Raw genomic sequence first — 25,951 nt, forward strand, 5'->3', positions numbered from 1 at the left:
AACTTGCTCTCGCCTCGCGACCCAAGTCGGTCGAATTTCACCACCGGGGGGGGGCGGGGAAGGCACACGAAAACGGCCACAGACTTTTGGGGGTGACGAGGCATTCGCTGGGCAGGCGCTGTAGGCGCGAGGTCACCGCACACACGGCTGACTAGAACGCCAATCAGGATCCACGCCAGTAACTCTTGCTTCCTCTACTTGCTCTACTGCCCGCGCTACCAGCTGCCTCAGGGGGGTCAACAGGGCAGGTGTTAATCTGGTGTCAAGTCTGGAATCTCCTTCTTCACCTAGATCTGGAACATCATTATCCTATCTACTCTTCAGGTCATCTAAAATGGCCGCCAGGGACTGGACCTTATATAGCCAGTGCCCTGAGGTGCTGGCTCGTGCCAGTAGGTTCTAGAACCTTCTTTGGGCTAGGCCAATGACATGGCACTTCTGGGGTATTTGGGTCTCTAACAGCCACCATACTGGGGTTCTAGAGCAGCCATTTTGTGTACCTGAGGGAAATAAAGTAATTCCTGTCTGGAATGCGCGCCAAGTAAAAGAGCGCCAAAACCTTGAAAGGTCAAGGTTCATGGAGGCTCCAAGGGGAGTCATCCACATGAGGAAAATGGATGGCCACCATTTTGAGGTCATTCATACAGGTTGCCAATCCCAGTCTATAATGTCACAGGGTCCCTGTAAATAGGTGCCAAAAACCTTGTGAACAACTGGGCGTCAAGGAACATCTAGCCCCATGAAACAGCACACAAAAGGTCCTGGTAGACAAAGAAAAGCGACAAATTTCGGGAGGTACAGGGGAACAAAAGAAATCATAGTGGTGAGGGGACTCTCAGAAGCAGACGGGTCTAACACATGGATGCTTTACAGTGTGCCTAAAAACGAATTTAAAAAGGGCTATGAAGCATCCAGGGCTAATATGTGTTTGTTTAAGTGCATTACCAATGAATGCATTATAAGCCTTTTTTCTTAATATTATTTTTAACCATGCTGCACCACCGCTGCATTGCTATATAGCATGGCTACACATCATTACCAAAGTCAGCAATGCCCATGCCTTACAGCATGAACAAAAGGCAATGGCATTGCCAAAAGGCAATTGGCTTTGCCAATGCTTATTAGGTCTCTGCACAACACCCATGTGATTCCGAGCAAAACAGTCATGATCCCCATGAGTGGAAAAAAACGTAAATGATGAATTTTGGCAGAGAAAATTCCATCATATATAGAAAGCAATTGCGCCCATGTCATAGTGAAAATACATTTAGAAGCAGATAACATCTGTTGTCACAATAAAAGCAGCAGCCATCTCTTATCAAAATAAACATTCGTTTCAAAGAAAAAAATCACTTCTTTGAGGTGTGTATGGCATAGTAAAACATAGCTACAGATTGCAAGATGTTCAACAATGACAACAGAGAAGAAGAAAAAATAAAAGCAGTACCTCAATCACAGCTCGATCAGTGGAAGGACAGCAATCAAGCTGAAGCAATCACTGCTTGGTTCATACGCCAACCAAAAGAAGATGAAGCAGTCAGTTAGCGCAGGCCAATTAAAAGGCAGCAAATAAGAGTGATATTGAAGCCAATGAACTTTAAACAATTGGTGGGCTGCAAGCCTTTGTTGTATACAGTATCTCGAGCGAGCGAGACCGCATGAAGAGCATTCCCACGTAACAAGCAAGACTTTTCCTGCTAACTTTATCAAGATAAACATAATCCATAATGGGTAAATGTGGCATGGTCACATATTGCCATTTCAGGGCTCTAGTGTCATTTATATACCAGTGGGCTTCTGGCCTTCAGGTTTATGATTTTCTGTTTAATCAGCATCCTGTTTAGGTCAAAGCCTACCAGACAGCACAGCTGTCTCATTTAATAATATCTGGTGGGCATTCTGAAAGCTTCACTGGGAATACATTTCACCCATTGCTTACTATTGGCATTGTGGTTTATAACTCACAATTGCTAGCTTTCTATTTGCTAGCTTTATTTGCTTTAGGCTGTCCAGTTTGAGTCTGTCCCTCCCATGAGCATCCCTTTACTGTATCCTTCAGAGTATTCACTTTCTGTAAACAGGCCTTCAAATCTTGTTCTTATCTTGTCACATTTGCTGTGCATTCAAAGACAGAGGTCAAATGTTAGGCTCTGTCTTCAGAGGGAGCTTGGTATTTACTTTTTTCACTGATTTCAAAGTGAGAGAATGTATGTGAGAGGAGAGGGTTTAGGATCGATTGTTTTCAACCACATAACGAAATAGAACTGCGCTGATATTTCAGAATATATCAGGAAAAGGTAAGTACAAATGAGGCAATACTTTTTATTATTCTGAAGTGTGGTGGAATTTTTTTTTGAATATGATCAAAACACATCAATACACTAGGTTATGACATTTGTCAACATTATCATTAGTGCACAGTAAAACTGTATGCCGGTGCAAATGCAATGGTCATTTTTACTGAAAATTTGTGGTCTGTAATGGCAGTGCTCTACCACACCATTCATACTCCACACTACGCCCCTCCGCTTTAGACCACTCCACTCAACAACACTCTACAACACTATGCCCTTCCACTCTACTCCTTGCCACTCCATTCGATGGCAGTCCAGTTCACTCTACGACATGCCACTCCATTCTACACCCCTCCATTCCAAGACACTCTACAACACGCCACACCACTCCACACTATGATACTCACTTCACAACACAGCACACCTCTCTGCTCTACGCACCTCTTCTCTACACCCTCCACCCCACCCCACTTACCCCACTCCACTTCAATCTACCCCACTCCACTCTAATGTACCCCAATCTGTCCCACTCCAGTTTACCCCACTCTACTCAATGCCAATCTAGTCGAATCTACTCCACTCCAACCTACCCCGCTCCACTTCAATGTAACCAACCCCACTCTACCCAATCTACTGTACTCCACTCCAATCTACCCCAAATCTACCTATCACCACTCCACTCCAATCTACCCTACTCCACCCCTATATACCACTCTCCACCCAATCTACCCTAATCTACTCCACTCAAATCTAACCCAATCTACCCCAAACCACCCCACTTCAATCTACCCCACCCCACTCCACCACACAACATTCCAGTCTACCTGATCCCACTCCAATCTACCCCACTCCACTTACAGTCTACCCCACTCTACTCTAATCTACCTCAATCCACTGCACTATGATCCAATCTATCCCAGTCTACCCCACTCCACTCCAATCTATCCCAATGTACCAAAATCCAGTCAACATCACTCAACTGCACACTGCCACAATCTACCTCACACCACTCTCCCAAATCTACCCCACTTCATTCCAATCTACCCAACCTATCCCATTCCACTCCAGTTTCCTCTAATCCAATCTACTCCACTCCACTCCTCTCCAATCTACTCACTTCGCTCAATCTAACTCAATCAAGCCTATGCCATTCCACTATACCCCAAGCTACAGCACTCCACTAGAATCTACCCCACTCTGCTCCAATATCCCCTATGTACCTCACTCCACTCTAATCTACGCAAAACCACCACCTCAAATCAGCCCCAATCCAACCCACTCCAGATCAATGTTTCCATTGTATCACACTCCCCTCTACTCTACCCCACTCCATTCCAGTATGCCTAACTCCACTCTAATCTACCCCACTCAACTCCAATCCACTCCACTCCAATCTACCTCACTCCACACCAAATTACTCCAGTCCAATCTACCGCACTCTATTCCAATTTTCCCAGCTCCACTTCAAACTCCACTCAGCTAAAATCTATACCACTCTACTCATCCCACTCCAATCTACCTCAGTCTACCCCACTCCAATCTACCACAGTCTATCCCACTCCACTCCAATCTTTACCCCCACTCTAATCTTTCCAACTCCACTCGGCCCTGCTCGACTCTACCTGAGGTTCTTTAATTTTGACTCCATTTTACATTCAAACTCCATTTTGTGTTGCCTTTACACAGGCTGCATGATTCACGAAGTGTCTCTGCCCTTTTGGACTGCAACGTGTTGAAAACCCCTCCGTCCTTGTCTTGAAACCCATCTCTGACACCAGCCGGCCTAAACTAATTCTTGTCTTGACCACCTAATCCCCGTATCAACTATCTGTTAGCCTTTAGCATTCTTATCTTTTGGCCTTCGCTATTCTCTCCCTGTGTTTTCCTATTCCACAAACCTTTCCTTTGAAGCATGCAAACATGTTCTGCCATTACTGATTGACCTATAGGTGCTGTCATTGATTGACTTATGGGATCGGGAAAAGACACGACTCAAGGGGGATGTTTTGGTTACATGATGCCTTGTTTTGAATGTTTTCCTATTGGCTAATATTTGGCAGATCTTTCATGTCCATGTTAGGCATTTTGCATGCTTGCAAAAGCTAGGACTGCACCTTACTTTTATGCTGAGTTTGTAACCCTAAGCATATATAAGGCCTCTGTTTCTGGTAATCCTCAGACTGCCTCATTCAGTTGCTAAGGCTTCTGTATGACGTAGCCTCACTCATTTGAGTTTAATAAAAATGTTCTCTTTATATTCCAGCTTCTGTGTCAAGTTCTTCTTCCTATTAGTGAGACCCCTGAGAATGAAGATTTCAGTTCTTCAATTGGCGCCCAACGTAGGGCTTCATCAGAGAAGTGACTATCGGTGGGAGTGATCTTGTCAGAAGACTGAAATCTACTGAGGAGGACAGAACAGGATTCTACTAAGAAGGTACTCTGTGCACAGGGATTCTGCAGCCCAGTATGTTTCTGATCTTCCTGATTTTGATCCTCCACATGATGTCACTCCTGACTGAGAACCTTTTTGGCGTGAGTATTCTAAAAAAGACCGTTAGGTCATGTAGAACTTGACAGTTAGAATTTGGATAACCTTTTGATTAGTAAGAGTAAGAAGTACAAGTGGGTCACTCCCACGACTTTGTTTGGTTTCTTGGTTTTGATTTGGTTATTGCAATTACCAAAGCCGAGGGGTTGGTTTCTTGGTTTTGATTTGGTTATTGCAATTACCAAAGCCGAGGGGCTTGTATATTTGCGAGTATATCGTTTTTGATAACCCCTTGAAGTTTGAAGCTAGATTAGTGAGCTATAAGATGCCTGGTCTTAGCAAATTTAGGACTGTAGCTTTGGAATTTTGGAATTTGCGTTGGCCAACTTTGTGTATGTCTGGATTTTGGATATGCAAATTGCAATTTGTGTAGGGAGGTAATGAGGAGATTTTTCTCTATTTGGTTTTGTTGAACGGTGAACGTACGAAAAGTACCTTAAGCACTACTTTGATTATAATATTTGCATATTCTGCAAGTATTTTTGGCATGCCTGTTTTCAAGCTCACATCAAAGAATGTGTTGCTTTTTTAAAAGGTACCATAATGTGATGTGAAGTAAATTAGCCGGCTCCCCTAGAGGGAATATCTAAATAGGTTTAGATTTAAAAACATATTTCTTCCTTGGTGATTTTGTATCCCCAGGGAATTAAAATATGACATAATACAAAACAAGGATCCTTTGTTCTGCGCAATTTTATGAATGAAGATATGCAGAACGATTTTTTGGGTGTTCTGCTAGCCAAAGCTAGTGAATTGAGTGTATTTTTGCTTCTTGGACATACATCAGTCTGTTGGGCTGTTTTTGCAGTCTTTTTGAACACTATTGAGAAGTGTTTCTTGTAAATATGACTTACAACTAGTATTTGCAAATGGTTTGGTTCAAGTACAGTCTGTGGGCTGTCCTTTGTTTCTGTCCTGAGTATTGATTTGTGGGTTAAATGTGTGTTTAAATGTCTATGTGGTTTTCTCATTAGTGCAACTTCTGTAAGTGAATAGCGATGGCGCTATTCACGAAATGCATGGCGCCCCGTATTGTGTGTCCTGAGTGTTTGACCCTTTTCTGTTTATGTCTGAAATGAGCTCAAATGTGTGTTTGTGTTTTTTTTTATGTTCAGTCTATTAAGCAAAATGTCTAAATGCTTAAAAAAATTAAATTAAAGATTAACATTCACTAGGAATAAAAAGGCCCCCAAAAACGAATGGTGTGTTTTGTAGAAAAAACAAATGTATAGCATTTTTTACTTACATACATTGTATTAGAAATTTTCAGGCAAACACTTCATCTGAAGTAAATTTTTGCTGAACTCAAACGCATATTATAGAACACGCATTGATATGTCTTAGTTTGAAAAAGACTGCCCCTGTGCTCATGTTACAAACCCTGAGAGACAAGCTAAATAAATAGGAGTATTTACTCAGCCAGGACTTTGCCCTCAGTTAAACACGGGTGAATCTTTGCATTTCAGAATGTTGTTTTCAAAAGGTTCCAACACTAAGGTTCATTATTTTGTATTACAGGAAGACATTTCAATTAAGGGTTTCCTCTCTTTAAGCATTTTTGTAAGTCTATTCTTGGGTCAGTTGCCAAATAAAAATTGTCCTTTTTAGAAAGAAAAAATGTGGCGCCAAATTTTGTCATGTTTCAAGTTAGGCTTCTGTGCTTAGGCTTATAAATGAATGCATCTAAAAATGATAGGCAAGTGATGCAGCTTGCTTTTATATGTGGAATTATCAAAAATGATTGGGTTTATTAAAATATTTATTAATTATGAAAAGTAATTATTAAAAATAAGTGCTACAAAATTCGTTTTTTACTATTCATGAAGCTTAATGCTCATACTGTGACCTCCTAGCATTATAATTTAATTTAAGTTGCGCTGTCCTACATAATGAGGACATTAGCATATGGAATTTTACTTAGCGCAGGCGTAAAAAACTCATTTTTCTAAGGATTTACATGGGATATGTCTAATGTCCAGTCTCTACAATTTGTAAAGAACATTCTGAGGATGATTAATATGTAACACAATTATAGGATATTTATTTTTAAGTGCCCCTAATATCAAAGTCGAATTTGGGTAAAATAGACCATTCAATCAGCATTCTTGCCATTTATAATAGCTTTAAAGTGCTTTAGGCCTCAGTAAATGCATACATTTAGGTATAATACAAATTTGCAGGTTGTTATGTTATTATGTTCTGCGAATTATTCACAGTAAATGTTTTAATAATCTAAAGAATGCATAGATTGTAGCCCCTAAAAGGAGTAATATATATAACATGTGTTTTTAAATAGGGTTGATTATTGCAGGTACTTGGGAAGGCTTTTTGTCTTTGTCAGCCTCAGAGAGAGGAAGAGGGAGAGGGCTGAGGAGCGGGGAGCGCGCAAGGCAGAGTTTGACCTTAAGGTCAGAGAGGTGGGAATTAGGAGTAAGTGTAAACAGATGGAGAAATGATTGCTTGGAAAAGCAGGACCTCAAAGGGTGGTTGGCACACGGACACGCAGAGTGTCTGTGAAAGAGTTTTATTTTTGAATGTCAAAATTAAGGTGGTTTAGCATGCTTTCAAAAGATGGTTGGTTACAGTTGATATTGTGTGTGTTATGTGCAGTGTCAGCAGTATGTTGAAAACAGATGTGTTTTTTTTTATTATGACTTCTTTAAAAAGAAATGTTCGTGCGTTTTACATACTTTAGCATTTTATGCTTTTATGAATTGTTCCTCCTGGTTCTGTGTGTCAGAAGCGACACAGTAAGCTGTATTTGACAGCAGATATCCACTAACTGGTGATCTACTGTCAAAAGGAGGGTAAGAATTTTAAACCTGACAAATTAAGCAGGCCCGGATATTGGGTTTTGGGCTGCAGGTTCACAGTGCATAAAGTACATGACATGGTGTTGTGCGTCACCGCTCATTCACATATGCTATTGTTTTGTCTATGTTTTTTGTGCTTGATGTACAGCAAGTATATCTGATGGCTTGACATGTGCGTTTTGTGCGTTTTTTATTTTTATTTTATGCATGTTTTTGTTTTATGTTGCTGCTTTTGATACTATTACAAGTTTACCTGTGTTGTGAAGGGATATACATGACAATGCGTATCACTGCAGGACAGTTGGGTTGATTTGCTAAATTTCACAGATATGATATTTTCATACTGTGCACGACACAGACAACACTTTACCAGTGTATGTCAATTTGGCTATAATAGTATTCAAGAAAAATAAAAGAGATATACAGGATCAAGGTGTGTCACCTGCTGTTAGTCACGTTACTGCCCACTCCCCTTAAGAAAAAGGCAGCCCTAGATTTATGTATCCTGATTGGACGTAAGGATAAATTATAGATCTGTGACTCTTGTACATGGTGACCTAATTTCTATATTACATTAGTCAGTTTTGTTCTGCTTTCTAAGTAGTGTATGGCTTTGTACCATAAAGGAAATCAGCTTTCATTTTTCCCTGAAGAAGGAACTAGAACATTAGCTGAGGTTACCGTATATGGTTTAGCGGCCAGCGGTAGAGCTAACATTTGTGAACTATTTTGATTTTTGTGTATCACCCATACTCTTGGTATTGTGTCACATGCTTGACTATCACCCAAGTAATTTCTTCTTCTTCGTATAGATTTTTCTTTTGTCGCTTCTCCCCTGACCGATGTCGCATCGTGCCTAGTTATTGGGGATTTTAGCTGTGTTCTAGTTCCATTTCTCTTTTCCATATTCCTTTCACCAGTCAGCCCATTTATTATTATTGGTGTATTGTTCAGGTTCACACTTCCAGACTGCAGTAATGTACCAGGAACCCCTATAATATGTATAATTCCCTTTTGTATGACCAGACTGGTTTTTAAGAATTTTCTTTAGGTCTACTTCGAGGTTTTACAGTCTGACTGTCAGGGTAGTGATGGACTGGTTGACTGACTCAATACTATAGTAAGACAAGTTTTCCACCTCAATAGGAGATACCTTACATTTATGTTTTTGAACATGACAAACTTTCAATGACTATTTTAATTTGTTTTTTTACCCTTTTGTTCCTGCTTCTTTAATTTTTGGTGGGATCAGATGTGTTCTAAATCATGGAAATAACCAGTACTCTCTAGTTCTTGTCTTTTGTTTCCACATTTGATCATTAGCTTGTGTGTTGCATAGTGTACCTGATGCACAGTTATTAAAAGGGAGGTATCTACATGTTCCTGATAATCTGTATTATGCAATTTTTCTTTTGAGATGTTCTAGATAAGGAATTTAGGAATACCTAGACTTAATCATGTCGCTATCTACCCTTAGATGGTGGAGGATATGCTCTCACACGGAAACCCAATTGAAGAGGCTAGAGGCACTGTTTTGCCTACTGCCTTTGTCTTTGTATTGCCTTTGAGAATGACAGTGTATTCTAGAGCAGAATTGTCCCATGGCATATGGCCACTCCTTTGAAGATTACAGGCCACCTGCTTGCAGTCCCCTTGTTATACAATGAATTGTTTAAAGCATCTCACTTCCTCCATCAGATGGCATTTGACATCACAGAACCAGAATTTCAGTGCAAAAGAGCGAAAGAGAAGGATTCCTGTTGTTTTGAGGCTTCAGTTTTCCACCTGTCATGTGCTGGTAACCTCTGACAGTTTGCAGTCCCTTGAGCCCCTTGGCCTGAGTTTTGGCCACCCCCCCTCCCTTTTTCCTTTGCTCCAACGGAAGTACAGTGCACCGGAGGATCTAAGATTGGCAAAAGGCACTACATTCTGGTGCCCATGAAAGAGCAGCCTGAGCGTCCTCTGACATTGAATAATGAGTGTTGGAGCCTGAGAAGGGTCTGCACGAGATGATCTGCGCCCATGACCAATGAAGAGCACAATATCTGTAGTGTCTGCCGCAGAGGAGAGACACTGGTGCACTCCATTGAGACATTGAGATTTTCAAGTGAACTGTGAGTGTTTGCCAGGAGGGCACTCCAACGGATACTGAGAAGCACTATTTTCATGGAATGCCTGAATTGAGAGGCCCAATGCGAAAACAATGGGAGCAGATTTGATGGACAATAGAAGCCTGCCAGAGAGGCATGGAACGGACTCTGGGCATTGTTGTGGTTTCATAAGTGGTTTCCGTGCAATTGCATAAAATGGGTGTTAGGAGACTGATTCTTATTATTTTGCTGGCATTGTTTTAAAGTAGTATTCTGTTTAGTAAAAGCAGAATAAAGTCCATTCTCTGTGGAAGAGTATCCCCTTTTCACCTGAGAGCATTGATAAGGATCGCCACTGTTTCACCTGAATATATAATAAATTACTGAAATGCATAGGAGCCCTAAAAATTTTACTAGATAATTTTAGGATTTGCTTTTTGCGTAGGGTTGTGAAAAATGATAATTTTGTTTGTAATAGTGGTCATTACTTTATGTAAATTAGGACCCAATGCCCTGTCCTCTTTGTATTCCTGCTCATACCTTTAATGAAACGTTTAGAATGGAAAATGCTCGCCTGCCAAAAAATTAGGATTTGCCTGTCGAATGGCAAAAGGAGGGTATGAGGTTCTGTAATTTTGACTCAATTTTACATTCAAACTCCATTTTGTGTTGCCTTTACACAGGCTGCATGATTCACGAAGTGTGTCTCTGCCCTTTTGGACTGCAACATTTTGAAAACCCCTCCGTCCTTGTCTTGAAACCCATCTCAGACACCAGCCGGCCTAAACTAATTCTTGTCTGGACCACCTAATCCCTGTATCAACTATCTGTTAGCCTTTAGCATTCTTCTCGTGCTGTATCTTATCTTTTGGCCTCGGCTATTCACTCCCTGTGTTTTCCTATTCCACAAACCTTTCCTTTGAAGCACGCAAACATGTTCTGCCATTACTGATTGACCTATAGGTGCTGTCATTGCTTGACTTATGGGATCGGGCAAAGACACGACTCAAGGGGGATGTTCTGGTTACATGATGCCTTGTTTTGAATGCTTTCCTATTGGCTAATATTTGGCAGATCTTGCATGTCCAGAATGAAGATTTCAGTTCTTCATACCCTACTCAATCTACCACAATCTACTCCACCCTACTCTACTCTACCCTAGTCCATCACATGCCAGTCTTCACTAATCTACTCCACTCCTATTCACTCAAATCTATTCCACTCCAATCTACTTCACTCCAATCTACCCCACCCCACATCAATTTACCTCACCCCACTCTAATCTGCTCAACTCCACTCCACTCTACTCCAATCTTCCCCACTCGACCGTACTCCACCCCACTCAAATCTACCCCACCCCATTCCAATCTACCCCACCCCACTTTACACCACTCCACTCTACCCCTCTCTAATCTACCCCACTTGGTTTTATCCCAATATAGCCCACTCCGACCTATCCCATTGCAATCTATCCTACTCAAATGTACTCCAATCCACCCCACTCCATTCCAATCTACCCAACTCTAATCCACCCAATCTACCCCACTTTAATCTACACCATTCCACTTCACTCCAGTCTACCTTGATTCACTCCACTCTTTCCCAATCTACCCACTTCTCTTCATTCTACCCCAATATACCTCATTCCACTCTACACCAATCTATCCAAATCTACCCCACTCCTATCTACTCCAATCTACTCCATCTACCCAACACCACTCTACCTCGCTCCACCCTAGTTTACCCTAATCCACCCCATACTTCACCAATTCAATCTACTTCACTTCAATTTACAATACAAATCTACCCTAATCCCCCACTTTAATCTTCTACACTCCAAACTACACACTCCAGTCGACCCCACTCAGTCAAGTCTATTCAACTCTACCCCACTCCAAACTACCCCTTTCTATCCCACCCAATGTACCCCACTCAAGTCTACTTTACTGTACCCCATTCTACCCACTCAATCCCATGCCCCTCTTCCCCATTGTACCCCACTCCACTCTATCCCAATATACCTGACTTCAATCTAGCAAATCTACTAAATCGGCTAAATTATTAGCTGAGCCTTGCAAATGTTGCTCTTCTACCAATGGATTGCTCCTTTTTAAAGTTATCAAGTGCTTAAAAGAGGGGTATTGCATTTCAAAACCAGGGCTGGAAAAGCCAATCAGTCTCAATTTACCAAGGCTGTGTGAGTTACACTACTGGCTTTTTTAATGCTGGAGGTTTTTAAAATCTACTGGGATTAGATATGCCATCAGCAAGATAACTGACAGGTTGTAAGGGAGAACATACTGTCTTAAAGAATCAAGGAAGCCATTTTGAGTTTGGCGGTTGCAGTTTATCTGCTAAAAAATGGCTTGGCCACCTAACTCATGCCTCACTGGCACCTTGGAGGTAGATCTTCGTGGTTTCCTAAAGCGGATCTTCTTTTGGCTTTTCCATCGAAAACACTTGACCTGACACCCATCTGCAACAGGGTCATGAGGTCAAAGTGGTGGTCCTATGCACCAAGGCAATTGTTGTTTTGTTTTTCATAAACAAATTCCTGTTTTGGGGTTCAGTTTAGAAAAAAAAAGTTTCACTGTCAAAGACAAAAAAGGACATGGCACCAATTTGGCAAATGTCATGCCTACACCACATCACCCGCCAGGCAAATGCATTATTGACAGTAAAATCCCCACAAGGTAGGCAAGAATCTCAAAATATGATGTGTTGCTTCACAAGGGGCATGATCCTATGGTATCTGCTGACCTTTTCAAGTGGACTTCCAAAATAATCCACAGAATGGAGTCCAGGACCTCTCTGCAGCACACTGCCAAACGGGCAAATTACTGGTGAGATGATATTGCTATCTGAGGTGGATGTTCAAAATCCACCAGTCAAAATCTAAAATCTCACAGAATCAAGTAGTGGTAAGTAAAGTTGGGCTTGGTATTTTTTTAGCACACTTCAGAAAACTTGTCAGACAAGTATGGCACTGTTATGACTGTCACTCTCTCAGTGTCATCTCCTTGTGCATGTGTCTTCACGTTAAGCTTTCTTTTTGTGTATTCCAGTTTCAATGTCTCCATCTCTTGTGCACCATTGACATTTTGCCATGCGAAAAGAAATAGTCAGAGGTTAAAAACAAAATGTGCTTAATTTATGAAATTAAGGTTAATTTCAGCCTTTTTTATTTTTAATAGGTCGGGAATGCTGACAACTCATATTTGGAGTGCAGCATGACAACATGAATGATTACATAATAAGATGTCCAAGCTTGCACTGACACGATTGTAGCAACATTAAAACTTTTCTAGTCCTGTTCTGAGCTGATAATGAGGTACATTTGTGAAATGAACTTGTCCTGAGAGTGATACATTTGTGTCAGTAAATACCAATCAGGTCAAATGTCTTAAAGTTCTCAGGTAAGTGTAGCTGCACTTCCAAGGAAAAGAGCTGCCATATTATGCAATAAAAGGGGTGAAATGTTGAGTTTTGCTAATTCATATAAGGGTTGGGCTAGAGAGAAGAGGAAGATGATTTTGACTGATAAGGCACTCAAACGCGTACCCATGAGCGACATCTCCAAGTTGTCAAAAATCTATTGCTGCATTATTTCGATTGCACCGAGCATGCTAATTGTTCATACAGTGTTGGGTAGTATATTTACCTTTTTCTTACCTCTTTTGGATCTGAAAATAATGAATCAGAAGTGCTTCGCCCAAAAAATTTGGAAGTTCAGCAAGTCCACAAGTTGATATCTCCTAGGCTCCCATCTCCGTGTCTTAATCACCATACCACCATCTGTGGCTCCCTGTCCATGAGTTTCTGCCCGCATCTGTGCCTACCTACCCTAATGCTTGTGTACCTTATGTCCTTATCTTTGTCCCAGTGATAATTTATGAGTTTTAGATTCTTTATTATTAGTTGTTTCTAACTGTGGTCTTCAGCCATTTTACTTTCTATACTTCTAAATTAAGATTCCAGCTATTAATCTTTTCATTTTAAACTTACAAATCCACTATTTTATTTTTCCGATTTTAGCAGTTTACATTTAAAAATCAGTGTGATAAATTTTAGAGTTTAACTAATAGCCCCTTTCTCTTTTGGGACTGAAACACGGGTCCAGATTTACTAACATTTTGCATCATGGTTGCATCACTTTTGTGGCACATCCATGCTGCAAAATGGTAGTAGATATTTATAAAGCCATGCAAGGGGAGATTTGCGCCGCCTTGCCTGACTTTAAAACACAAAAATAACGCAACGCAGAGGCTTGCTTTGAATTATATTACGTTTCATTGTGGGAAGCATTCTATGGATGGAACATGGGCGTTCCAATGCCTCCACACATATATTTCACACAATCCCAGATTTACAAAGGTTTTTCAACCTGGTATTGTGCCAACCAGAGGATGGCGTAACAAGGAGTAAAATCTTTTCCTCTCCTCGTTAGTTCCTATTTCTATGTGTGCTGCAATTTGCCTCGCGAGATTGTGTTTGTGCAGAAAGGTATGCCATGGTGCAAGGGTGCATGATGCATGCGTTGGCGCTAGGCTTCCTGAAGTGCGTTGCACAAGGAAAGGGCAGGAAGGCACAGTATGATGTTAAATACTGCATATTCCTGCCCTTTCCGTATCACACAGGGCAATAAGATGACTTGCTGAGTTGCTCTGCATGAAAGCATGTTAAATATACTCTGTAGACCAGGAGGAGTCTCAGCTGGATACTTCTCTAGTTGAAAAAACATACAAGATTCTGTGTCTCTCACGGTATGAAACTTTGTGAAACATAGGAAACTCAGAATTCGCAAAGTTCATGAGGTGGTGAACTGACTTGTTCTGAATCTTTTATCCACAAGGTTTTACAGTTACAATATTTTCCTGTGCCTATGGATCCCTGTCTCCTGTTTTCAAGTGAAATTGTCCCTGTGGCTCCATCTCAGTGATATTGTTAATGAGTAACCTCCCCAACTGTTTTTGAATTCACAGGGCTATATTTATCAAGCCAACGTGCTACACTTTACTGTGTGAAAGGGCAGGAATGCGGCATATTTAACATTATACAGTGCATTCCTGCACTTTCCTTCTGCTGGCGCACAATGTGCTGCCTTGCATCGTGGTGCAAGGTTGCCTGCGTTGTAAGCAGAATTGTTTTTGTGGAGTAAGGGACATCTCCCTGCACAAAAACAATCCTATGAGACATTTTCCCCTGCATTCTGCAAATATAAAGTAAAGAGTTTCCATTGAGGACTAGCAAACAAAGGCAAGCGGACATGATGGGTCAAGACACATGTTGCTCCAAAGCCACCTTATGCTCTCGGGTCCTTGCTAAGGCCAGTATTAGCTGGACTCTCAAATTCATGGACCCAGACAATATACTCGAGAGGGCAAGGCAGACTGGCTATATAGAATTTGTAAATATTGCTATGTCCATTTTTCGCTGGCTACAAACTAACAGTCCCGCAGCCATGCAATTCCTAGCATGAAGTACAGAAAAATCTCTGAGGCCTATGTCTCAAGAATAAGTTGCTGTTTCCTTCCAAACTCAAAGTTATTGCTGATGAGAAAACACATTTCTTAGCTGAAACAAAGGCCTCCTGGTACTGGTGACTGAGAAAAGTTGACCTCTTGTGGACCAGGAGCAGCCTCATAAGGAATGGAATTGGTGCAAGCTCAGAAACGTAAATGTGGGTGAACGTCCAGAAAAACAGAAATGTCTTAGACATATGCAGAGCTCAGATGAGCGCACGTCAAGAGGATCAGTGACAGTACCTATCGCACATGAAAGCTCCTAAGCAAATTTAATTGGAACTGGACCCTGAATTTGGCATGACTGTGTTGAGCACAGTGATTAGCCAAGGAATGACTCTGATGATGGTGAATAACAGTATTTGAGTTGCTCACTTTTCCTAAAGTCTAGTTTTCTCACCATGGGTGAAACATGTGATCAGATGTGATAGTTTTCAATGTTGAACAATGGTCACCCATGTATGTAGCCTGTTATGTAGCCTGCCTTAGAGAAGTATGCCAGGTGGGCTTAGGGTGTGCACTAAAAGATACCCTTCACCTCTGCCTCCTGTGCATGGATTTTAAATGTTTCTATTCCTATCAGATAATGGGTGTTATAATCTCCCTTATACAGTTTTATTTCTTTGCTTTAAAGCTTATAATCAAGGTTTGACTGGTGAAGTTGATGAAGGGAAATTTGGGTGCTGTGAAAAGGCTGTATTCTTGTAACCAAGTTATCGCTTGACCCACACATGTCCTTCATTGTGTGGTTGACACAATTTCGATAGCTCATTCTCACCCTTATCCGGAGCAGCCATGGCCAAAATGGCTCCTGCCTCAGACCGTTGAACAAAAACTGGAGATTTGGGCATATCTGAAGTGATACCCATTCCTCCTTCATGGAATACCTGTTTTACTCCCCATTTACAACCTGTATGCTAGGCTCAATGGGTGATTAACTTCCACAGAATTTATATGACTGCTCAATAATGTGGACAATCTGAGAATGCCTGTTTCATATCACTGTCCCCTGTTGGTTTCCCTGTTCTGGGAATGTATCCCGACATGCTTCCAGACATGGAACTGAGGGGCATATTAACAAGGAACAGGGAAAATTATCTCTAAGGGCCCTTAGCGTTAATTTTTTTAACGCCCGATATCGCTGGATAATATCGCCCGGTTATCGTGTTATTAACAACGCTAACCGCCTAGGCGATAAAACATCCAGTAATGGTGGTATTTTGGGAGGTTATTGCTGGTAATGCAGTGATAAAACTACAAGGATAGGGATATCCTTGTTGATAGCCCATGATGTACTTAGCCATGTAACCCACCTCCCATTGGATTACATGGCTAAGTCAGAAAATTAGCAGATGTACAAAAGCAGCGTTAACCGTGGTTTGCGCTGCTTTTTTGTCTCTAACAGGGTTAGCGTTAAGTTTGATAATAGGAGAATTGTCGCTTAGTGACATTTCTCCTTATTTTGCTCTGGAACACCCACTTTGCATCTCATTAGAGATGCAAAGGGAACCGTAGTGAAAAAGGGTGCGAACATGCGATTTAGCTTTTAAAGCCAAAAAGGCGGAGCTAAAGCCCTTGGTAATATGCCCCTGAGTAGCTTCTGTTCTTCAAGACCCAGCTTCTAGGACCCTGATCTGCATTACCAGATTGGTAGATTGGATGCATGGTGGCAGCGGGGCAAGGGGCTTCCAAGATCAGGTCTAGAGGTGAGTGTATCAAAACAACAAGCGATGCCTGGGGGACCCTGTTGGGAGAAACAACAACCCATGATGAGATCCTTTGCTACCTAGACAAGAAGGTGGTTCCTGACCATGCTGCATCTGATTCCCTTCTAAAACACAAACATAAATATGCTGTGCTGCCAGAAATAGTTAATTGCCTAGACTTTTGAGGATATATGGTTTGAATACAGTGAGGTTGATTAATGTGGCTGCATACTGATACAGCTACTCCTGTTGGATGTTGGTGGGTAGGTACTGACTTAAGAAGTGTTGATGGTGATGTATGAGCTAAAGGAAATAAAGGGTATTTTACCCAAATACTATCTCTGTGCCCATGCCCCTCCACAACTTGCCCCATGAAACAACTATCTTGCTTCATTAAGGCTGCTGTTCCTGTGCTGATGCCTAACGGGGTGGTTTAGATATACCCTTTTTCTTACTGAAATCTCAAATGCAATACAAATCATACTTAAGTATAAAACTTTAGGCTCTAAAGAAGCCTCTGTTGAATTTTAAGCAATGTCCGAGACTTGACTCAGTGCCCACGTTTTTTGGGTCTCGCCTAGCGATGCAGCACATGCGCTGCTTGCATTGGCGAGACCTATTGTCATTGGTTTCTCTGACGAAGGGGTACAGGAGATGTGCATGCGTACGGACAGGAGATGTGCACTCCGTACATGTGCACATATAATGTCCCTGCATAGGGCTAGTGTTTCAACACAGCGTGCGCATGGCGCGTTTTCACTTTCCCTCCCTCCCTCCCCGTCCTCCTAGTTAGTTTCAGTGTTGTGCCCGTACAGACAGGAGGTGTACGCATGCACATCTCCTGTGTCCTCGTAGGGCTGGGGTTTGAACAAAGTGGGTGCATGGCGAGCTTTCACTTTCCCTCCATCCCTCCCTCCCCCCATCCTCCTAGTTAATTTCAGTGTTGTGCTTGTTTTTCTCTTGCTCTCAGCTGTATTCAGTTTTATGGGGCATGTGATCAGTTGATCCTGCTGAAAGGCTGGATGGACAGGTCTGCGACGAGTAAAAGCGGGATAAGCCTAATAAGCAAACACAACTCGTCAGCACAACAAGGCTCATTCTCAAACTGCAGGGGCTGTAAACAGTTTGTAACCCCATTCATGCATGTATACAACTGCATTGTAAATAAACAATTTGAAAAAAGTGAAAATTAAAGATTTTGAAAAATAGGAAGCTCAAAACGCTGCAGGAATCCTATACCTTTACAATAAACGAGTACTGCTGCTGTTACGATTATAATTACCTAACAACAATAAGGTGTTACGGAAACAGCATTACTATATTGCCATTAGTTGTCTCACGATTTATAGTGAATACATTGTTGAACTAAATCCCCTCTAGGCACGGATGACAGCAATGTAGAGAAAAGCCATATAGCGTTTGATAGGGATCAGCAAAGGAAGATTGCAGATCTCCAGGGCACTTGGTTCCACATTTCTGAACAAGGAAATGGGGATATGGACCACGCCAGGATTGTGCAGCCATAATGTGGCTTTGAAAGTATCTTTGTGATCTTGAAAATTAGATGCAAGATAGCATTAAAACGTACTGGCACTGTGACACAGGCACTGCCATTCAGGAAATCACATATGATTATTTTTAACTCCAGAAGTTACTTCGTGCAGGTAACTGAAATTATTCCAGCGGTCGCAGCCAACCGCCACCTGGTGTGCCGGAAAGTCGGGGGCGGGAATGTAGAAAATATACATCTTCAGTGATGTACTGTAAATGGGTGAGTGTGCAAGGTGAGAAGGTCAATAGTACGTTTAGAGTTTCATCTTTTGATATTAAAGAGATTACATCTTGGCAGTTGAGGTCTACGTCTATGCCACCACAGACGGCATCCAGTCCCTATAATTGAAAATCAAAGGATCCAGATGAAAGGTTCACAGATCCTATCAAAAATAAGTTTTTGGGGTGGAGCCTGGGCATTGCATGTGCTGCTCTGACAGACATACTGTATTCAGGTAGTGAACTGAAGCCCCCCCCACTATCCACCCATATTTTTCATTGGCTTGTGTCATTGTCCACAGTTAACTGTTGCTTTTCATTGGTCAATATGCTTAGTAGTCCCTCCTTAGTACCACCTTGTCTCATTTTGAAATCTCCCATGGTGACACCCACTGTTACGTGTGTTGTTACTCTGTAGGCTGTAATTACAGCCTCCGAGTGCTATTTTCTCAAAAAGCTTTGTCCTGCCTGCTGTTGCAGGCAGGTCCCACTCTCAAACGCCTTTTAAAATAATTTTTTATAGCACAAACGCATTTGCAATACAATAGATCTCACATTTGCGAGAGTTTAGGCTATTGACATTGTAAATGAAAATGCCTTTAATGTATCTGTTTTACAAACAACTCATAAATAAAAGGCATTGTCATTTACAATGCCAATAACTTAAACTCGGGCTAAGATTGGCTGTAAGGTCCTGGTCTCCTATTGGTTCTAGATTTTGGGGCTAGTGTTGTGATTGGATAGTGTTAGGGCTAGGGTTCCCATTGGCCGAAGGGGTCACCTGATTACTAGGGCTATAAAAGACCAGGGTTAGGGCGTCTCAGCCCGGGCTTCGAGGCTAAGGGCGGAGAGGACAAGGGCAGTTGCCTGTTTGATCATGTTAAGGGCGGAGAGGACAAGGATAGTTGCCTGTTTGAGCCTGTTAAGGGCGGAGAGCACAAGGGTAGTTGCCTGTTTGATCCTGTACGAGACTGGTCGGGACTAGGGCCAGAAATGCTGCCCTTTTTCTCATTTAGCAATACCCAGCCCACACCATCCACATCCACAAACAGAGCAACACACTTGCACCAAATGTACACCACGCACAAGACTATGCACAGATTAATGTACCAGCCTGCACTACAAACCCAACCAAACCACATCTACACACCCTACTATCCCAACTATCACACATATCCACCATCACCCACAAACAGTACACAACTCTATCCTATACCACTATCAATACACTCATCACTAACACAGTGCCAATCAAAACCATACATAACTACATCCCATTCAGACACACTCTCCCTGCTGTAATTACACCTACCAGACCACCTTTTATCACTAACAAACATATAATGATACTTCCATCAGTTGTCCAACAAACACCCTCCTCTCCCTTCTACCATAATAACACTAATGCATAACACACACTGCACACCACCACACTTTGTAACTCTTGCAACAAACCAGTCTAAGATAAACACTCTCAACTCTACTTCATCCCCTCCTACACACAACATACACTCTACTCATAATAACATCACCACCCCCTCTACGTCACAACCTCCTCTCACAAACAATACTACACAACCAAATCCAGTGCATGAAACATATACATAAGCACCCCTTTTCACTACACCTCAAAAGCAAAACATATCACACAACAGCACAACAAGATCTTCAGAGCACAACACCTCATAATACTTACCATCACAAAATACATAACATTGACAAATCCCACCATACAAATAAAAAACCATGGGTGGCACATCCTTCTCTGTTCAAGCAGCCAAACTATGGAACTCTTTAACCCCCAACATTAGATCCACCGACAACCACCTTATCTTCAGAAAACTACTCAAGATTTGGCTCTTCCCCACATAAGCACCATACGGAAACAGACATTTTCAGCATATCCCTCTGTGTAAAAGCATTGTTTTCACTATAGATATGTACCTATCTTTGTGTATTACTTTATAAAACATGTAAAATAATTATGCTGTTAAGAAAAAAGAGAAAAAATTATAATAATAATATTAATCAACAAATAAAAAACAACTTTCTCCCTCCCCCTCGGCTCAGTCCGAAAACTGAGGCAACGACGGAGAGTGCGTGGCCTCTTTTACCCTGAGCGGTTGCCAGGTGAGGTGAGGTTTTTCCTCCCTTCAAGTTGGGAGAAGATACACCAATTTCCATTGAGAATTGGACATAGTTTGTAGATTTCCTATCACAGCACAAAAAGTAAGTGTTGCAGTAGTGCATCATAGGTCCTGACGAAAGCCTATCAAGGCTGAAACATGTTGACCAGATAACACTCATGGTGAATAGCAATTCCTTGCATGCTATTATCACTCTGCTTTTAATCATACCACCTTGATGGACAGACCTAATAAAGTTTTCCTATGACATCAAGATAGGTATTTTTAACCACTTGGATTTTTTTCCTTTTCTTTTCATTTTTTCACTATTTCTGAACACTGCAACTTTGCCCCTCCAGCCTGTCACTCTGTCATCTGCTGTGGTTGAGGGTCCAACTATTGGGTCCTTGATTTGCCAGCCTCAGGTTTGTCCTGATGAGAGGCATATTGGACACCAGCTTCCAAAAAAAACCAGATGAAGAAGTTCCACTAATGAGTGGGCTGATGGGTACACTTTTCATCTTTGTATTCTGTATCTTTTCTCCTGGTTCTACCTGCATTAAGGTCTCTCTTTAGGATTAACCTTGTTTGATCCTATCATTCATGTGGAACACTTTATAGGTTCCAAGTAAATTAGACTTCTGGTACCTTCCGTGTGTTTAAATGTCTAGTTGGGGGACAAGGTACTAGTAGGTCTATAGAGACACCTTCCCCTTAGGCCCTCCATTACTCTTTGTTCTTTTGTAACATATCTACTATTCAAATTACATCATATTTATACTATACTAATTTTCAACACTAATCCTTTATGGGTTTCGGAGTGGCGTGCTACTCTCCAGAAAAGTGCTTCAACACCAATCCGGGGTAACAAGTGCTGTATGAATGCAAATCTTTCTTCCCCTTTTATCCTTCTGCTATCCTTCTCACTCCAAGTAACAGACTAATATCCACCACTGAAATGACCTCATATTTCACCATATTAATTCACCACTAATCCTTTATGGGCTTCCTGAATAGCGTGCATCAACAAGCGATAAATAAATACAAATCTTTGTCCTCCTCTATCCTTCTGCTATCATTCCAAATCCAAATAACTGACTAACCTATACACCACTTAAAATGTACTTGCATGTCTCACTATACTAATTCAACACTAATCCTCTATGGGTCCCGGAGTAGCGGGATACCTGCCGAAAAAGAGCTTTGACGCCTCGTCAGGGGTAGTAAGCACTATATAAATGCAATTACAATACAATACAATAGTTAAAATTTTGTTTTATGCAGACAATGTTATTTTTAACCTGAATGACCTGGTCCATGACTTGCTACCAATAATTACACTCTTGGATAAGTTTGGCGGGTTTACTGGCATGCATCATATTTCTTTCCCTGCGTCCAAATTTCGAAGAATTGCAATGTCTAAATCAGAATGTCCTCTTACCGTGGAAATAAGTAACATTTAAGTATTTAAGTATAACATTCTATCATCATCACGTTTTCTTTATTTCGGCTCCATAGATCCATAAAAGGTACAGAATAAAACATTTATTAAAAAACACAATGAAAGAGTAAAAAATGTGTTTTAAAAAAACAACTTTGCCCTAAAAAGTGCAACTCATTTTAAGGATTGCAATCCAACAATGCAAATCTTTTCGTGCTTTCAAATGCATAAAAAGTAAGATAAAAGTTGTTAAAGGAGGAACAACCTGTAGCTAAAATGACTTTCGAAAAAGGCAAGTAATAACCCAGAACAAGAATAAAAAATGGAACAACAAGGAAATCAAATCTAACGATAACCTTAAACTACACAAGATAACAAATGTGCACAAAATAATCTTACTTTTTATAAGTGCTTCAACCTGATGTTCCTTATTGTTGACAGGTAACTTGCAATTGTGTACACAACACAGTCTCTAATGTTAGTTTTGCATACCCTACGAGCTGTGTGACGAGCCCCCAAACCAAGGAGTCTGCAAAGAGGAATTATGCAATGTGAGTGTTATCTTGTGGTTGTATGATGGAAAAACGAATATATCCACCACACACGCCTTTGAGAAAGGCCGGACCGGCATCGTCCACGCCAAAAGTATGGCGGGCGTGCCGGCCCCCCACGACCAGAGAGGCAAGCCTGTCATGCATGGTGATGACGTGACAGACGTGACTCAACCGTAATTAGTCCCGGGTCCTGGTCGTGACCCGGAAGTGATGCAAATCACTTCCGGGTCATGCGATGGGCTAACACCAGGCCGGCTAGAACCAGCCTGGCAGGAGTAGTAGTTTAAAAGGCTGGGGAGCTCAGGAGTATGTCTCTTGTCTCCTCGCTTCCTCTTGGCTCCTTGCTTCCAAGCCTGCCACACCAGCCTCGCTAAGAGGCTGTAATTGTTTTCTATTTCAGGTGTTGCAAGTGTCTGGAGTTTCGTCGGCGCGAAGTCATGGTCGAATTTCTTTTCGGAGAGTGCCGCCCTAGAGTGAAATTTGGTTGCAGGATTTCCATTCGGAAAGCATGAACACTGGAGTGTGTAGACGACTTTTCAACGGAGGAACAAGATTGTGTCCGGCTGGGAGTGAGCGTGACCGGCTTTCATGTCGGACGGCGTTTGGGAAGGTACCCGGTTGAGGTGGCCCGGTCATGAGAAAGCGCTCACCCTTCCGACTTTGTGTGGTAGCATTAACTGGCAGCTTGGTGCGTCAACTAGCTGTTTTCCCGCAGTAGGAGTGGCTGTTTTTACAAGCGGTATTGGCGGATAGCGCCGCACGTGCTCAGGTGCGGGGAGTTGTGATTGATTAATGGGTTGAACAAGTTTAACGGCCGCAGGCAGGCAGAAGCAATTTTTATCAGTTTACCAAGCAGCTGTTTTTTCCCCCTCTAAGGAGCGGAGGCAAAAGGCGGTAGGATTGAGCCACTTGTAGCACTGCAGTGGTGGAGCAAGGCGCGCTACAGCTTATTTAAACACTGACTGATACAGGTAGCGATATTGACTGATCCTTTCAATGCTAAGTGTTCAACCTTGATGTTGCCAGTGTATGTGGGTTGTTCAACTGCAAGGGTGTAGCATGGGGCTCATTCTCGTTTTCCGGCAGCAAGCATGGGTCAGTTTTAGTGCACCAATTTAATTACGTGAGGGGAGGTATTGCCTGGGCGAATTTTGGCCTTTTTTTGCTCACCAGGGAATTTCTCAGAGGAGGCCACACTTGATTTGTTTCTTGTGGTGTTTGATGTTTCTTGCGTTTAGGCTAAGTTTAATTTCTTGACCGGGGGCATTTTGTATAGCGGTTTATATCACGGTGCAGCGAATACCGTGAAGGGGGGTCGGCTGTTTGCCCGGGCTGACCTCTTGGGAGCGAATTTACAATAAACACAGCAGCAGAATCTAGATGTATTTGTTTACAGTCAAACTAATCTTCTCTTTGTCCCTATTATAGAGTCCAAGCACAAAAGAGACTCATCTCTGTGGCGTTTTGGGGGCATCGCTCAAGAGGACACAGACAGGCCTGCACTTCACCGCTTCTGTGAGCTGCACAGACTTGAGATTACTTGCCTAACCCCCAGGTTAGCTGGTGTGGCGCGGCTCCAGTTGCGTGGGTGCTTATGGCCGGTCTGTGTACCTGCAACATTTCTAAGGTAAGGACCTTGACAGTGTACCAGGCCTGGAAATACAGTGGGGTATCTTTCAGTGTGAGACTAAAACACTTAAGTGCGGGTAGCATTGTTTATGCGGTGTGGGTGACCAGCACTTCCAAAGTAACCCTGCAATTGGTTAGAAGCTATGGCCAGTAAGGCAAAGCGTGGGGAGAAGCGCTCTCGCATGGAGCACATGATGGAGACAATGATGCGCAAGATTGTGACTTTGGATAGAAGATGGAAGAAGCTTGATAGAATTGGGAAAAGCCTTGCAGATCTCAGAGAGAGGTTAGAAGGACAAGGTGAGGCTTTAGAAAGGCCTAGGCAAACCATAGTGCACCCCAAGCCCTGGGGTAGTTATCCCCACTTCCCATGGGGGCTAGGCCCAATAAAGGGGTAATAAAAGAGAAGGATTTCCCAAAAGCATCCTTTCCAGTCCCTCATCTCGGGGTGGAATGGAAGTGCCCCGTCCATTGAGTATAGTTCCTCTGGGGGTTTCCATTAGGTGCCCCAGCCATGGTTGCTCCTACAGGGGTGGTTCTGGCAGGAAGCGGCGCACAGGATCCAGTGGCCACGGGGGGGGTGGAGACCCAAAGGACTTTCCTGCGGCCTCTAACCCAGTTCCACAGATCTTAGTGGCACAGTTAGCAGCAGTTCTTCCTTGGTTAGGGAATGTGGGGATGTTGTCAACATAAGTTGGGGCAAAAGAAATAGGGGAGGACCCATTGGCTGAAGCAAAAATGATGGTGGTGCAGTTTGTTGCAACACCTGGGGGTGCGCCAGGTGAAGGGCTGGGTACTCCTTCTCTTTCCAAACCAACCGGTGGGGTTCCCCCACTTGAAACTAACAAAGAAGTGCCAGTGAGCATCCTGGCAAAGGAGAAGTTGATGAAGCCAGCTGGAGCGGTTTCAGTAGGTAAGGAGGTAACATTGCCATTGTTGGGCATGGGTGAATCACGCACCAGGAAGGAGAATCTTGCTTGGCATGTAATAAGAGAGGTGAAAGAAATTATATGGTCAGGTAGTTATGGTAGCATGTGCTCTTTGCTCCTGGATGGAAGAAAAAGGGAGGAAGCAAGGAAACAGAAGGATTGGATGCTTCCTAGGGAATGGGCTAGTGCAGTGATTCCCAGACTTTTGACTTCTGAGGACCCCCAGTGAATCACTACTAGAAGCCAGGGACCAAGCAATTTGTACAATTTAAATTTCTTTTTAAAAACGCCTTTTGAAGCAGAGGCAATTTCAAGATGGAGACCGCCTGAATTGGGTCTATTGGCATGGACATGTATGCATACAGCAGTGTATTATTTAGTGGTAAAAGTCTCCTGCTCTCAGCCATAGCAGAACCTCTACATTCTCATTCCAGAGCCTTGGAGTGGTGACACTTCCTTTATTTGAATGAAAAACTCCAATTGATCTTGAAATGTATCAAAATGTATCCTAAAAATATTTATCTATAAT

Source organism: Lissotriton vulgaris, chromosome 5, assembly GCF_964263255.1.
Source record: "Lissotriton vulgaris chromosome 5, aLisVul1.2, whole genome shotgun sequence".
Classification (NCBI taxonomy): Eukaryota; Metazoa; Chordata; class Amphibia; order Caudata; family Salamandridae; genus Lissotriton; species Lissotriton vulgaris.